The sequence below is a fragment of the Triticum dicoccoides genome, chromosome 5A (genome assembly GCF_002162155.2).
Source record: "Triticum dicoccoides isolate Atlit2015 ecotype Zavitan chromosome 5A, WEW_v2.0, whole genome shotgun sequence".
NCBI classification, from domain to species: domain Eukaryota; kingdom Viridiplantae; phylum Streptophyta; class Magnoliopsida; order Poales; family Poaceae; genus Triticum; species Triticum dicoccoides.
In genome coordinates, this window is record NC_041388.1 from 172020206 (window position 1) to 172034777 (window position 14572).

Below are 14572 nucleotides of genomic sequence, written 5' to 3' on the forward strand. Positions count from 1 at the left end.
TAGGATGTACTTGATCCCAGAAAAGTATCTATCCTTCAAACCAGAGGAGTGCTTCGAACTAACAACAGTACATAATATTCAACAAAAGAGGGTCGTGCTATAGCAGCAGGATACATGCCTTGGTCTAGATATCAGTACGAATCAAGTTGTGCATATTTGCTATTGGCATGAACCACATCACCACATGTCGGGTTTGGAAAATCCATCCATCGCATGGAAGCTTGATGCCTTCACAACACCACGACACCACGACAGCGACATGCATCTGTTGGTAAAAGTGTACAACACCGACACTCTTTTTGTTCCAAATTATACCAGCACACCAATTGTCAGTATTATACATCCTTTTGACACATTATCTGTCAGTAATACCTCACACGCTACCGACGTAATTTCTGTCGGCACATACAACCTTCAGTGGTAGAATGTGTGTCGGCAGTTCAACTCGATAGAAAATGTGTCGGCGTTTCTTATACCAGGCCCACACATTTCTTCCCTTCACGCGCCAGAGCCCAAAATACAAGCGCCAAGAGCCTCGCGCTCCCGAGGCCCAAAATCCAGATATTTTCCAAGCCCCCCTTCCTCACGCACACACATCGTCTACCTCACGCACACACATACCTAACTAAAATCCCCACCTAGCCACCGCCACCGCCACCTCCGTGCGCTCGGCCGATACGGTCGCGCCGCTGCCCCTCCCACCCCCGGTGTTGAATTCAGAAGCTCCTGTCAAATCTGCTGTGCCTCCCCACCATCCGCAGCTTGAGGTGCCGCTGGGCTATCTGCTCACCTGGCGGGCGTCGCGCCCGCTGGTTCGCCCTCGTCGCCGCCTCTCCCAGCTCCGGCCATTTCTTCAGTAACTTACATCCAGCAGCCCATGGTATCGACCTCAACCACCGGCGACCCCCGTCTTGCCCCGCCTCTAAGTCCAGCAGCTGCAGCTTACAGGTAAGATTGAGCGTCCGTTTTTCCTTCTGTTTTCTTATGTTACTGCTTGTTTCCCTATGAATGTGAGCGCTTCGAGATCCGGCTGGTTCCATGATGATGAACTAAAACAGATCTGGTGATTCGTTAGAGTTTGGAGAATTTCAGAGGGTCAACAAATTCGTTTCTCGTTTTATAATTAGAAGTAAATTAAGTATTTAGTTAATTTCTCTGGGGAGATCCAGTATATATTTCACCCACACCAAGAAGAACTTGAACATTGCGAGTCATAATCTGGTGCCCATCGTACAGCTCATTATTCAACTTGGAAAGGTTCATTTGGTTTTTGTATTGAAATACGGTTTCTTGGTTTTCTGTATGAATGTTAAAGTTTGATTAAAACATATGGCCTTGCAGGAATTTAGTTCTACCATTGACCCCTCTCTATCGCACCACACACACCCCAATCTAAACTAGGTCACTGCTAATGACAGCTATATTCTTGATAATTGCTTATCTGAATTCTCTAGAATAAAAGTATGCAACACCCAATTGTTTGTTTTTAACACGGCTGGCCTTTTTGTGGTTCTGTGGTTCTGGTGCAAGTCCTACAAGCCTACAACAAGTTTATTTTCAATAGTCAGCTCATCAGTGACAATGTTTTTTCTTTCTTTTTGAAATTCTTTATTTTTAATTACTGTTAAATAAATTTGCTGCAGGTTGAGGAACTTGTCTACGACCCGCAGAGAGAAGACATATTTGTCAAAGAACATACATGTAAAACTGGAGTTTCTCCCACACTAAGCAGAGGCCCTAATTGTAAGTCACATGTACCATGCATCATGTTTTTTTAAGTAATGATGTGCATGTGATTGAATGTCAATTGACGACAAGTATAGGTTGAACTGAGTTCATTGTAGAAATAACTTGGGGTGCCTCATTTGCTCTGTTTTTGCAGAAACAACTTGATGCAGCAACTGGCATTTCCTCAAGCAAGCGAAAATGTGGAAACACCCTCAGAGATTGTAGCACAAAGATGGCGACGAGGAACTTCTAATTTAGATGACTTTTCGTATGTGATATTAGGTATTATGCTTGTGAACTTTTCCTGTGATATGACACTTCTAATGTGGTTTTATGTAAAAACAAATTGTTTACTTCACAGCTTCACTGCTATGTGTGCTATCAGAGATTGAATGTTATTTTATATTTGGAGAAAGGGCATTGTGTGCTTCACTGCTATATATTTGTGAACAATAGTGTCATGCTTGGTTCAGAAAGAAATATGATTAGAATGGGGAAAAGGGTCTAAAGTTTGAACTAAACACTATTGTTTTTCTTTCAAGTATCCTTTCCATTTTCTTGCCAGGTTTGATGCTTCACAACTTAACACATACTGTACAGTTTGTAATGTCACTATGAACATTGGATGCATCAGATTATCACAATACCTACTTTCCTTCAAATAATTAAGGGCACAATATGGTGATACTAAATCTGGGTTATGGAAGAACATTGAATATTTGGTTTCTATGTTTTTATGTGTAGCAGCACCTGATTATCATGCAGATAGTATCAAGTCTCGAGCCTTGATCATCGAATCTAGCAGAAAATGTATGGTTTAGTTTGCAAGCACATTCATGTGAATATTATTCCAGCAAGAATGACACCCAGTCTTGTGCTCGGCTGCTTGCTTTATTGAACGCTTTTGCTGCTGCTGCTTGCTACACATGAATGATTGCTGCTTGGTTGCTTGATGTTAGGTAGTATAGCATCTGGGAGGATCAATCGCTTGGGTCTGGGGGATCAGTTAAGCACATGAAAAAGGAGACGACAAATGGGGATGTATTATCTCTTCTCATTTTTTGTCTTAATTCTATATTACATAGCATATTTTTTATTTTATTATATATATACTTGTCGTATCCCCTAATTGCTGTTTTGGAAAATGTTGTATCCCATGTCCCCTAATGTGTATCGCCATGTCTCCATCCCCGTATGCATGCTTCTTAGCTTATATCTTGTGTGCTGCTGTTCTCTATGCGAGTGTTTTTCATGCATTTTTGTTCAAATTAATAAGCCGCAATACAAATGATCATAAGTTTCACTGTTTTTAAGTCGCGCGACTAGTCATCGATCGCACGGCCAGGTTTGACTCTAACCCCTCAACTAGTCGAGACTAATCGATCGGCCATGCTCGACCTCGCAACCCGGGAACGACTCATCGTCTCGAAAACCTTGATAAGTCTGCATTTCCTACTAGCTATACTGAAGCTTGCTATCTATTTGAGATCAGCCACAATAAAAATTGACCAATATTTTTCAGGGTAGCATATTTATTCAGTACCACAAATTGGGATTACACTTGGCTCTTTAGTTTAGAGAAACATAGGTGATGTAGCATCATACGTTCAGGTTCAGATTTTTAACCATAGCAGATTGTAATATATGCAAACCCCTATTGTATACTACACATTTTTTGTGGCATGCATGAACCGCAACATAATCCCAGTCTGTCCTACAAGTGCATATATGATTGTTTGTTATTTCTAGAACTGCTGCCAATCTGTTGCGTATCTTCTATTTCTTTCATTGATCTTTTGACTCAAGGGCGACTCACAATTTTGAATAAATTCTACTATTTCTAAGATTGCTGAAACATATCACTTCTTTTTTCAGTGACAAGAAATAGACAGTAGCAAGTCCCCAGGTTGACCGAATAATGTCCTCATGGTGCTGGCTTGGTGACCGAAGATTTGGTCTTTTTGATAATATTATATAGTGGTCGAGTGGTCAAACACTTGCCTCTTAGAAACATTGGCCATCATATTTTGTAATAGGCCACGACTTGTATGACGATACATGTATCTCCTTGATGGTTGTAGTTAACTTGAGTGAAGAAAACTTGTGAATCTTCTATATATGTTGAATGAATAGAAGAGTCCAATTGCTTGTGTATGTATTGCATAAATATGAATTGAATATTAGGAATGTAAATTCATTCAAAATATGGTGCAGTTGCATTTCTGTTGAAATGTAGAACCCTCACAGCAAATGTGTCGGCAGAAGTATTGAGCATTGCACAATCTGTTGGCATAACACACTGACAGACAAACTGTCGGCGAAGCAACGGACGTTGCACTATCTATCGGCATATCATACTTTCAGATGATCTGTCGGCATATAATAGTCTATCGCTATAGAAATGTCCGTCACCGTAGACCTCACCAACACCGTCAGAATATCCGTGACAGAGATTTATCTGTAGGCAAATACCTTTCCCGGCAGGACTATAGGCGTCAGCTCCTTTCTATCGGCAAAGGTCTTTCCCGACACTAAATGTGTCGCCTTAGGTGACCTATGCCGACAAACTGTTTGACACCGCTTTGATTGTTGTGGTGTAGTGCTTTCACACACTTAAGATTACCTGGCAACAAGCTGTGTTGACGAATCTCTGGATATGGTGATTCATGAAACCCATGGTATGATGTGTAAACACAGTTCCCCCTGGCGAATGGAAGTTGCATAGCACGGTAATCATCGCCGGTGATATGATCGATGATTGGTTGGATGATTGGATAATTGAGACCGAGGAACATGGAGTGGTTGCCGAGGTTGTAAACTCGCCTCTAGTTGAATACGCCTGGCCCAACGGAGCTGGGATCTTTCTCGAACATGAAGCAACAGTAGCCATCAATGTCACAAATGCCCCAGGCATTGTACTGCATGTCGTATGATGTAATGGTTTGGTCAATTTGGTACATGTGAATGAGCATCAAATGACCACCGTCAGCTGAACGGGCGATAAACCACCACCCATCGGCTGATATGATTCCAGGTCCTAGAATCATAAAGGCCAGCGCATCTGCGTCTGCGGCAACAATTCAAATTTGAGACCAAAAGGACAAAAACTAAACAATCATGTTCAGAGTATGTGTGGAATTAAGATTATTATAACAGTGACACATATCATAGACAGAGAATTGCAATGCCGTGGTCATAATCATACCCCAAGTTAAAAAAATAAGCCAATGGCTTTCATATTCTAGCAATATGTCATGGTTCAAACATCATGTAACAATGAGAGGAAAATAGCTATGACAGGGCCTACTCATATTCTACCATAGCACTTACTACTGTTTCTCATATCAACTCTAAGCAATAACAAGCGTTGTTATAAAAATCTTGGAAATGAGAGTAACATATAGCAATCATGAGGTTATGCTCATAATATCTATTCTAACAATCATTAGATGCCAATTGTTCTCATATCAACTCTAACAATACATGTGTGGTCATAAAAATCTAGAAAATGAGAGGAACATATAGCAATAATGTGGTTATAGACATATTATCTATTCTAAATTTGTAACAATGAACATGCAATCGTATTCATAAGGTAAAGATGAGATGAGATAGAACAATTACAAGACGATAGAGTCCACCATTATAGGCAGCCAATATGTGCGTCAACCGCGTAAACGATGCCATCGTGCACTATATCATTAGACAAAAATGTTGCCTCAACAGGATTGATGATGAGCCATAACCATGTATGGCAACCGGATTCCAGATAGACTAATCCCATGTTGAACAAGGCAATGAGATTTAATCCATGTAGTCTTGTGATGGTGTGGGCACTTTGGAGATTACAACTTTCAGCAAACAGAGGTCGAGCCAAAAGCTCGACGCGTCTCATGCGTACTAGGCCGGAGTGTCCGGCGGGCCGCGAGGCTCGATGGCGGCGGTATCCAATGATAGAAGGGTGATCTCTCACTGGGTGTAGATATCCATGAGATCCCACGGACTACCGGATTGGTGGATGAGGATCATGAAGTTGGCCTTCATGCCCACCCAGTAGTGGCCGCACATGAAGGGCAGGTGGACGGGTAGTGGTAGCATGTCGAGGGGCACCATGGCAACCTCTGTAGGATCGTCAAGTCGGTGTCTGGGCCACCTGCGAGGATCGGGCATCAGCATGCATGGTGTCTTGAAAAGAGCCGTCCGGTTGCAGACGAGTAGACGGTAGAAAGACACCGAGAATGTGGCCAGACGGCGGTGCTGAGCATGTCCATACGATTACAGATCTGCTCCAAGAGAACATCGGGGAGGGAATTCCAATTGCGGCTCTATGTGTCAGTCAGTTCTGCCATAGGGTATTTTAGGGCGCTGAGTGATTGGGGTTTTCGGTGCCTGTGAGCCAGCGGGGAAGTGGATTCGGGCGGGTGAGCGAAGAAGACGGCATGTGTGGCCGAGCAGTGAGCGGGGGGATATGGCACGCGCGAGCTACCAAGGAAGATGGCGCAGGCGGGCGAGCAATGAGCGGGGGGAAATGGTGTGCGACCGACGTTGGGGAAGAGAGGAGGAAGAAGAAGAGAGGAGGAAGAAGAGTGAAAGGCGGGGAAGAAAGTGCATTAAATCTCAATTCTACTAGTACTACTACCAGGATATACCATCCTTCGGAGTGTAAAGAGTTAATGGAGAAGATAGGTGCGTAGGCGTATTTGTGGAAGCGTGCTCCACTGGCAAACATGATGGTAGTACTGGGTAAGGCTAACTTAGTAACACAAACACACTCGTTCGGCTTATTAATTAAGTGCCCCATTTGCTGCAGCGTGTATTGTCATTTCACTGTGAAGACTAGTTGAATAGTTCTCTCTGACCGAGATGGGGAATCATGGATCGTGAATACTTCCTATCTACAGTATCCCTATGCATGTATGCTCATCCTGTCCAACAAGATGAAACATTGGCCAAGGCACCCGGCGCCAATAATGTAGGAGTACTAGTACTACCTCCTTTCTGGTTTATATGGCTCAATTGAAAAATCTCATCAACCAAGGTCGATGATGAGTGGTGGGATAATATTTGTCGTTTGCAAAAACACTCAATTAATGCACTCGTTTTACTCAAAAATTTATGTTTACCAATGCATTAGTTTTGTGTCAAACTTCGACCATCTACTCCCTCCATCCATGTGAATAAGGAGGGAAAAACAAGATAACTTAATGTTTATTTGCTACTCCCTTCATTCCTAAATATAGTCTTTTTAGACATTCAAATGGAATACAACATACGGATGTATGTATACATATTTTAGAGTGTAGGTTCACTCATTTTTCTTTGTATGTAGTCACTTGTTGAAATATCTAGAAAGACAAATACTCCGTGTTTGGGAACAGAGGGAGGCTTATACTCCGTATTTGGGAACAGAGGGAGTATCACCATATGGAGGGAATAGAGGAAGCTTGAAATATGAACATGTCAATGGAAGGGAGTAAAAGCCTCATGCATGTAACATGCAACACTTACACGTACACATGGACGCACGCAACACTCACGCACCCATGCGACACACAGCACACGATGCAACACACACGCTCATGCTCAAGTGCTCAACCTACTCCCTATGTCTGTGAAAGATTGTACATTTAGAGATTTACACATTGACCAGGGAATAATTAATACCCAAAAGTAGCAGACTTATGTGTGAATGTGACCATTGAGAGAAGAATATTAAATGATGGTTGGTGCATGCTGTAATTAAGGGTAGACATGTAGCCTATAGGTAGAGCACAAGTTGGTGCATTAGTCAATCAATGTCGATTTAGATTGAAGGCTAAATGCATTGGAAGTGTAGATGTACACTCTTTGTTTTTTAGCTGATGTACACTCTTTGCTGGAAGACCAAGGGAGCACATGTGCATGCACTCACATACACAGCCAGGGTGGTTCGCGCGCAAGGGTTGGACTCCTATCGCGCCTGCATAAAGTTTTTCTTAACTGATATTCTTTGCTCTGCCAACTGACAGGTGGGACCCAGAACTAGGTGACAATTTAACCAGTCAAGAAAGTGCCACGTCGACTATGTGGCCGGTTAGTAGGGTGCAATACGGTGCTCTACGATGAGCTAGTGATCGTATAATCACCGCAAAACTATATATAGTGACCGTAAAGAGCGTATTGTTACATACATTGACCGCCAGTGTATTTTTCTCATTTCAAATTAAGCCAAATTAACCAGAAAGGATGCATCATGTACTAGTACTAGTACTGCTTTGATGTGTCCCGTCAACTCACCGAACGAGGAGAAGCTTGCTTACTACGCCTCTCCCTCGCCAACGCGTGGAGTGGCTCGCAGGATAAGGAGAGGGTTTTGACTACAGCGCCCTCTCCCTCTCCCTCGCCTTCGCGGTGGACGTGCAGCAGTTCAATTGGTGTCACATTGCCAGAACCATATTGCACTATAGTATCATCATTGTTGGACCTTCCGACGAGGCGAAGCGTCAAGTGCAAGGTTCACACGAGTACGAACTATTGAACCTCCCGAAGAGGCAAAGAGCCAAGCGCAAGGTTTTATAGGATTTTTCGTCCTAGTAGGAGTATACTACAACTATAGCGAACGATGCTACTCTATGATGCCGCCATGTCACCTATATCCAAAGTTGTGCCACCTTTTTTTTTCTCAAAGAGCGTGTTGGAGCCCGTGCATCAACCACACAAGTTGCACGTACACATAACACATTTACTAGTAATAAATTCTAAAGGACAAATGCCAGTATGCCACACAAGTTCATCTCCAATTCATGTGATAAATTTGTGCATGACTAGTCTACATATATTCACAGCGCTACCGTTCACAATTTACCATACTCCACTTACACGGTATAAATGGGCTACATGTCCTCCTCCAGGTTCCAGTCCCAGGTGTTCTTCATGGATGGCATGACCCATAGCGGTGGGCAACGGGAATCATTGTCGCATCTTTCTAGTCTGGTTCCACACGATGGAGACTCATCCAAGGTGAAGTGGCATAAATCAGGGATAGCGTGTCCCAGGATGTCGTTCATCCGGCGGTGCGCACTGAAGACACAACCATGCTTCATGAACGGCAGGCCTTCAATGTCGTGCACGGAAGGTGGCATCCGCTTCACAATGGGGTAGTTGTCCCCAATGAAAAGCGAGTACTCTCCAAGAGTGTTCCTCGGCACCCACGTAGCATCACGGGGGTCGAACTCGGCGCCATTCATCTGGTACACACGACATCTCAGATCTGAACACATGGTGACATACATAGTCAAGGTCCATGAATAATAATGTTGTGCTCAAATATGGTGGTTAGTAATATGGTGCAGCAAATAGTACTACTCCGGTTTAGAGGAAGTAAAATAACCAGCTTATTATATATAACCACTCTTGGCTACATGGATGAGATAGTAAGACATGGAAAAACAAAAATGGTGGCAGCTAGTGGGTTCAAGTCTTCAAGGGCCTAGCTAGCTATACGCGTCCTCCAAGGTAAAAAGTACTAGTACTAGTAAGTAGTACAACAATGAAAGACAAGACGAGAGGGTTAAAAAATATAATACTAAATGGAATACCTGGGTAGATGGTGACGGTCCGATCGTGGTAGATTGTGTGACCATGTTGCACATCAGTGGTACCATGGGGAACGACAACTAAGATAGTTGATCCCAATACGCCAAAGTCAGCTACAAGGTTCCAGGTTAGATCAAATCACGGATGCAAATGCACATCCAGGATCGGCAATCTTATTTTGATCGAGGGATGACTGGTCCCTGCAAAATAATGGAGTACCGTTAGGGATGCAAATGATGATTTGTGCATTCCGTTTGTAATCTCCCGCACCATAGGATGGCAACCAGATGAAACAGGTCCCCTGGCTTGTCACTGCGAAGATGTGGCTTAGATGGCGCATGGCGTCTTTGAACATGTAGGGGTACAAATATGTCGCGGACAACATGCGCCAGCCTCTGCCGTTACTGCCTCTTGCATTGATGTCAATCCTTATGTCGAACACCGCGATGGGATAGTAATCGTCATAGCCGCATCGCTTTGTCGGCGGGTCTGCAATTGCTATCTTCCTCCATCTCATGTAGGCATCATCATATGTATTCAAGCCCAGCCAGTCCGGAAGGCCGATCCCAATAGTGAAGAAGTGGTCTACGGGAACCGTCTGCACTGTTGTGGATGTTGTGCAAAATGATGGTGTTATCCGGCCGGAGGTATGCAAGCCAATCTTCATTGGCACCGACCCAGACCTATATATAATATTGTGGGCAGCGAAGAAATTACGAGATGGAAATGGAATAACTAAGTACTACATGATCAAACTCCATGACTGACCTAATCATCGGACAAAATCTGACTACCTCAACGTCGGCAATTCTAGCGGAGTCAACATGCAACCATGGCCAGGGAGCGGTGGATTGTTCGGAGGATTGTCCCAGAGAAGAACCATCTCCTTGAGGACGCATGGAAGACCAACAAGCATGGCCTTTTCCTAAGCTTGTTTAAGCACCGTCTTGAAAAAGTTGGTGCAGGAAGCTCAGAGTCTTGCGCCGGTGAGGATGTTGGAGCGGCGTGCGATTTCTCCGAGAGGATCATCGTCCAAGGTCTCCAAGCCCCGACTAGGAGGAGAACCGCCTGGTGAATCCATGGGAGCAGCGACGAACTGCCTTCTCTTCGGGGGGAGGGGAACTGGAGAGGAGGAGATAAGAGCATAGTAACCGCAAGGTCTCATCCCTTCCAACTGTAGCTCCTCGATCGTTCCTTAGCGAAGGAGTGAGTCTATTATTTACTACATACTCATACTGTAGCAGTACTAGTACTACTTTCTCAACTAGTAGTGCAATGTACTGTACGTCTAGTATAGTGCACCAGTTTTGAATTCTTGAATCTCAGGGCCAATGAGCTACAGTTGGAAGTGGAGGGTAGTACCGTTCTCTAGAACCATCGCTGTACTATCAATGCAGGGAAAGTACACCTGCGTAGTGGGTACTCTCGGTGCTCTATTCAAGCGCGTAGCTGGCCTACTCAGCCGGTCCTCTCACGCACACACTAGCAACCTATTTATCAGCGACGATTACTGCGAGGGAAGAACATTTGAGTTATTTGATACAACAAGACTAGGCTTTTCACTTCCATTTGTGGAGGTGTAATGGATCGAACTTTGTTAGTAGTTCCTTGTTTATGAATGAGATGAGGCAAAGCTTTTGCCTCCATTTCAAAACATAAAAAATCATGTCAAGAGGAATTTCTTTTATAGAGCCGATAATGGAGTGAAGTCCATGTGTGCAATGCCACAAGCTACAGAGTAGTAGCATAATAGCACTTTACTTATAGAGCCATATTGCATAGTTCCCAATGTCACGCCAGGATTTTCCGGCTCCTCGGACTTAATTGGGAGGCGCTAGTTTAAATATGCTACTAGTTGATGAGGAAGTTGCAAGCGAGGTGTGGCTAGGGCGAGCACGCGAGCCACGAGATGACGGGAAGGAAAACCCATTCACGTGGCTGCTACCTCTTGAGCATGCGTTGGTTTTCCCTTGAAGAGGAAAGGGTGATGCAGCAAAGTAGCGTAAGTATTTCCCTCAGTTTTTGAGAACCAAGGTATCAATTCAGTAGGAGACAACGCACAAGTCACCTAGTACCTGCACAAACGCTATAAAGGGGTTGCCAATCCCTTCACGGTCACTCGCAAAAGTGAGATTTGATAGAGATAGTAAAGTAAATATTTTTGGTATTTTTGTTGTATAGATTGGAAAGTAAAGATTGCAAAATATTGAACAAGATGCGATGTAAATAAAAGAGATGCAATATAATAAGAAAGAGACCCGGGGGCAATAGGTTTCACTAGTGGCTTCTCTCAAGATAGCATGTATTATGGTGGGTGAACAAATTACTACCGAGCAATTGATAGAAAAGTGCATAGTTATGAGAATATCTAGGCAATGATCATGAATATAGGCATCACGTCCGTGTCAAGTAGATCGAAACGATTCTGCATCTACTACTATTACTCCACACATCGACCGCTATCCAACATGCATCTAGAGTATTAAGTTCATATGAACAGAGTAACGCTTTAAGAAAGATGAAATGATGTAGAGGGATAAACTCAAACAATATGATATAAACCCCATCTTTTTATCCTCGATGGAAACAATACAATATGTGCCTTGGTACCCCTACTATCACTGGCAAAGGACAGCGCAAGATTGAACCCAAAGCTAATCACTTCTCCCATTGGAAGAAAGATCAATCTAGTAGGCCAAACTAAACCGATAATTTGAAGAGACTTGCAAAGATATCAAATCATGCATATAAGAATTCAGAGAAGAACCAAATAATATTCATAGATACTCTTGTTCATAAACCCATAATTTATCGGATCTCGGAAAACACACCACAAAAGAGTATTACATCAAATAGATCTCCAAGAACATCGAGGAGGACTTTGTATTGAGAATCAAAGAGAGAGAAGAAGCCATCTAGGTAATAACTACGGACCCAAAGGTCTGTGGTAAACTACTCACGCTTCATCGGAGAGGCTATGGTGTTGATGTAGAAGCCCTCTGTGATCAATCCCCCTCCAGCAGATCGTCGAAAAAGGCCCCAAGATGGGATCTCACGGGTACATAAGGTTGCAGTGGTGGAGAAGTGGTTTTGTGGCTCTCTACGATCGATCTAGGGTATAAGAGTATATATAGGCGGAAGAAGTACGTCGGTGGAGCTACGTGGAGCCCACGAGGGTGGGACGCGCCTACCCCCCTGGGTGCGCCCTCCTGCCTCGTGGCCGCCTCACGGAGTTCCAGACTACAGCTCCAAGTCTTCTGGTTTGCTTTTGGTCCAAGAAATTTCATCGCGAAGGTGTCATTCCGTTTGGATTCCGTTTGGTATTCCTTTTCTACAAAACTCTAAAATAGGCAGAAAAACAGAAACTGGCACTGGGCCTCCGGTTAATAGGTTAGTCCCAAAATTAATATAAAAGAGCATATTAAATCCCACTAAACAACCAAAACAGATAATATAATAGCATCGAGCAATAAAAAATTATAGATACATTGGAGACGTATCAAGCTTCCCCAAGCTTAATTCATGCTCGTCCTTGAGTAGGTAAATGATAAAATAGAATTTTCGATGTGGAATGCTACCTAACATAATTATCAATGTAATTTTCTTTATTGTGGCAGGAATGTTCAGATCCGAAAGATTCAAGACAAAAGTTTAATATTGACATAAAAATAATAATACTTCAAGCATACTAATAAAGCAATCATGTCTTCTCAAAATAACATGGCCAAAGAAAGCTATCCCTAAAAAATCATATAGTCTGGCTATGCTCTATCTTCATTGCACAAAATATTTAAATCATGCACAACCAGAATGAAAAGCCAAGCAATTGTTTCATACTTTTGATGTTCTCAAAAAAATTCAATCTTCACGCAATACATGAGCGTGAGCCATGAATATAGCACTATAGGTGGGATAGAATGGTGGTTGTGGAGAAGACCAAATGGAGAAGATAGTCTCACATCAACTAGGCATATCAACGGGCTATGGAGATGCCCATCAATAGATATCAATGTGAGTGAGTAGGGATTGCCATGCAACGGATGCACTAGAGCTATAAGTATTTGAAAGCTCAAAAAGACACTAAGTGGGTGTGCATCCAACTCGCTTACTCACGAAGACCAAGGGCATTTTGAGGAATCCCATCATTGGAATATACAAGCCAAGTTCTATAATGTAAAATTCCCACTAGTATATGAAAGTGACAAAATAGGAGACTCTCTATCATGAAGATCATGGTGCTACTTTGAAGCACAAGTGTGGAAAACAGGATAGTAGCATTTCCCCTTCTCTCTTTTTCACTCATTTTTTTATTTGGGCCTTTCTCTTTTTTAATGGCCTCTCTTTTTTTCCTTTTTTTCGTCCGGAGTCTCATCCCAACTTGTGGGGGAATCATAGTCTCCATCATCCTTTCCTCACATAGGACAATGCTCTGATAATGATGATCATCACACTTTTATTTACTTACAACTCAAGAATTACAACTCGATACTGATGTCTACTACACAACCTTCTTCTTGTAGACATTGTTGGGCCTCCAAGTGCAGAGGTTTGTAGGACAGTAGCAAATTTCCCTCAAGTGGGTGACCTAAGGTTTATCAATCCGTAGGAGGCGTAGGATGAAGATGGTCTCTCTCAAGCAACCCTGCAACCAAATAACAAAGAGTCTCTTGTGTCCCCAACACACCCAATACAATGGTAATTGTATAGGTGCACTAGTTCGGCGAAGAGATGGTGATACAAGTGGTATATGGATAGTAGATAATGGTTTTTGTAATATGAAAATACAAAAACAGCAAGGTAACTAATGATAAAAGTGAGCACATACGGTATTGCAATGCTAGGAAACAAGGCCTAGGGTTCATACTTTCACTAGTGCAAGTTCTCTCAACAATAATAACATAGTTGGATCATATAACTATCCCTCAGCATGCAACAAAGAGTCACTCCAAAGTCACTAATAGCGGAGAACAAACGAAGAGATTATGGTAGGGTACGAAACCACCTCAAAGTTATTCTTCCCAATCAATCCGTTGGGCTATTCCTATAAGTGTCACAAACAGCCCTAGAGTTCGTACTAGAATAACACCTTAAGACACAAATCAACCATAACCCTAATGTCACCTAGATACTCCAATGTCACCTCAAGTATCCGTGGGTATGATTATACGATATGCATCACACAATCTCAGATTCATCTATTCAACCAACACATAGAACCTCAAAGAGTGTGTGGGGGTCCTGGATTAGGGGGTCTCCGGACAGCCGGACT

At 43.0% G+C, this 14572-nt stretch overlaps 1 long non-coding RNA gene across 1 annotated transcript; it reads left to right on the forward strand.

Annotated features, from left to right (window-relative positions):
- Positions 1-541: 541 nt before the first annotated feature.
- On the forward strand, positions 542-3880 carry LOC119300661. Its single transcript, XR_005146550.1, has 5 exons — positions 542-948; positions 1644-1743; positions 1883-2010; positions 2688-2769; positions 3604-3880. It is a non-coding gene; the product is annotated as an uncharacterized LOC119300661 (long non-coding RNA).
- The last annotated feature ends 10692 nt before the right edge of the window (positions 3881-14572 follow it).